Source organism: Egretta garzetta, unplaced genomic scaffold, assembly GCF_000687185.1.
Source record: "Egretta garzetta isolate BGI_Z169 unplaced genomic scaffold, ASM68718v1 scaffold507, whole genome shotgun sequence".
Lineage (NCBI taxonomy): Eukaryota > Metazoa > Chordata > Aves > Pelecaniformes > Ardeidae > Egretta > Egretta garzetta.
In genome coordinates, this window is record NW_009260272.1 from 1,228,726 (window position 1) to 1,231,900 (window position 3,175).

Here is a 3,175-nt window from a genome sequence, read left to right on the forward strand (position 1 = left end):
ATTTTAATAATCTAGTTTTGTTTCTGCATGAAACAAACTTGTTCAGTTTCAGATTTATTTTGATATCTTAGAAAGGTGAAGTTATGTAGCTTTCTGAAAGAAGCTTTAAAATTTTATTAGCTTCTGCAATTGTAAGTGATAAACACTTGTAAATTGTGCTCTATGTTGCTGTAAATAATCTTTTAAAACGTATGTTAAAAACATCTCTAATTACATGACAGAACTCAAAGAATCTTTGGGGACCTATCTACCACCTGGCCCCTCTTTGTTGGGATTGGAAAAATTCAGGTGAAAACTGGATTAAGATTGACTGGGGGAAAGGAAGGCCTTTAGGGATCTGAACAGCTGTGCAGTGGGGAAATATGAAATTTTTTCACTCATCATTAGCTCTCTCACCCATAACCTTGGAAATTTCATGACAGGTGGTTGCATCCTCTTATAATCAGATACAAGATGGTATGTGAATAGCATAATAATAGTTTGTAGGTCTAAAAAGTCTTGACTTCTAAGAAATCCAATTCTCTATAAATATTTATGAACAAAGGCTCACTAGTGTCTTTGAAAGTAAATCAGTGTCAACATATCCAGAGTGAGTTGCTTTGTGTTATCCATACAAGGAAGCATCAATTCTTTAAAAAAAAAAAAAAAAAATCAATTTACACTCCAGAACAATTTCTGAGGTACAGGGCTCAAATACCTCTAGAACAGAGCACCATAAATCTACAAATATCAGTAAGAAATGTTGGATTTCTCTCTGTCTGTACTGTGCTTGGAGTATTTCCCTAAATAGTACATAAAGTAAATTAAAATAACCATAGTGAAAAGGTCATCAATGTAAATAGTGTCAGAGAGAAACATTCTTTGGAACGATAACGCTGCCTGTAAAGTTGAAAGAAAGAAAAGCAGGAAACCTGACCAGTGAAACCTTTGTTTTATCCAATTGATACTTTTGTGTGTGTGTGTGTGTACTCCTTAACTACCTAGAAAATTCTCATCTAAATATAATGATAGAGTGTTTGAAAGAGCAATGAAATGCAGGGATGAGCATTCAGCTTAACGACATTTAACTGCTTCCATAATGGAAAGTCAAGAGAGTTGTTCTTGTGTTCTTTTGACATTTTAATTGGGAAGGATCTTTCATTAGACATGATTTGAATATAGTTATGAATGACAAAAATCCTATGTAAAAATTCTAATATTGGAGAAGAAACCTTGGAGGAAGAGAATAAGTCAGAACAGAAACAGGCTTGGCAAGAAAATCCTAGTTAATTTTAAAAAGGCTTGAAAAGAGCATGCATTCTTACTGAAATAGCTGGAGAATGTAGTTCAACAATGTATAGATATTGAATCACAGTAGATTTATAAGACAATGACCAGAGAGATCACCATTAATACGTCAATTGGTGAGAGGAAGAGGGAGGAGTCTTAAAGATGAGAACTTATGTTTCCAATACTCAGAGAAAGAACTACCTCAAGGCCAACAGTGTTTACTCTTAACAGTAACAGGCAAGAGGTGTATATAAGGAAGGGAAGTACATTTATCTGAAAAAATATTATTGCACAAATGTTAGAGATATCAATGTGCCAGCAAAAGGGAATGTATCACATTCATATAAATACTGGAACATGGCAGGAAGGATACCTTCAATTCCCTGGGAAATTCAAGGCTGCAGGGTAGTATCTTGTTATAAGAACGCATTCCTCCTCCAGGTGGAAAAAGACTTCTGAGGAGCTTGGACACCCTTTCACCACTGACAGAACTTGGCCAACAGCTTTGTTAACAGAAGACCCAACATGGGGGGTTTTGTTATTTTAGCTTTGTAAGTCTAAAAAAAGACCAAGAGAAAAGATTTTAATTCCAATGATTTCTATGTTATAGAAACCAGATAGACTAGGAATATTTCATTATTCTTTGGGTTTTTTGCTTGAGTCACCTATTACCATAACATAATAATTCTACATTCATTTCTTTACCCCCCTCCCCAAAAAAAAGAGAAGAGAAGAGAAGAGAAGAGAAGAGAAGAGAAGAGAAGAGAAGAGAAGAGAAGAGAAGAGAAGAGAAGAGAAGAGAAGAGAAGAGAAGAGAAGAGAAGAGAAGAGAAGAGAAGAGAAGAGAAGAGAAGAGAAGAGAAGAGAAGAGAAGAGAAGAGAAGAGAAGAGAAGAGAAGAGAAGAGAAGAGAAGAGAAGAGAAGAGAAGAGAAGAGAAGAGAAGAGAAGAGAAGAAAGAAAAGAAAAGAAAAGAAAAGAAAAGAAAAGAAAAGAAAAGAAAAGAAAAGAAAAGAAAAGAAAAGAAAAGAAAAGAAAAGAAAAGAAAAGAAAAGAAAAGAAAAGAAAAGAAAAGAAAAGAAAAGAAAAGAAAAGAAAAGAAGATAAGGAGCAGCTATAAACTGTTATCAATAACAGTTGCTTCACAAGTATTTAATGAAACAGCTGTGTGACCTTAAATATGTTGTTGAGGGAGACTGGGGGGTGGGGGGAGGAGGGCACACATCACCAGTTTAATATACCGGATGCTTCTGCCAGCTAATTCTCCGGGGTGTAGTGGCTTTTTCTGCAGAGCTTGCTATGAAAGGAAATGGTTTGTTAACAAAAGATGCAGCTTCTGTGACATTTTCTGTATGTGATTGTACCACCACAAAGGGATTTTTGACTCATAGACCAACAGTTGCCAGGAAGAAGAGGTTCATTGGGCAGTGCCTGAGTCAGGGAGCATCAGTAGGAGGAGACGAATGGTCATTATGTACATCAGGAGTGGACTGGCCCTATAGATAAGGTCAACTAAGTGGAAACTGCTGCTCAAATTAATGGGTTGGTGTCTTAGATTTATTTTATATGGACAATATTTCAGGTAATGCAAAGCTTGGTTTTATTTTGTTTTCTATTTTCACTTCTGTATAGTGTTTATTTTTGGTTTCACTAGTACCTTGTAACTTCCAAAAGAAAAATATTTTGGTGGTTTATGTGGGAGAATAAAACTAGAGCAAAGACCAATAAGTTCATTTTACCATGATATAAACAGAAAAGTTAAAAGAAAACACAAAATAAAAGCTCTTTCAAACAGCTCTTCAAAGTCTCCTAATTTATTGTGTGCGACCTGTGCTGTCACACGAAGTGTCACTTCCATATAAAGCAAACTGTGGGAAGTATTAAAATAAGTAATGCTGAAAAAACCAC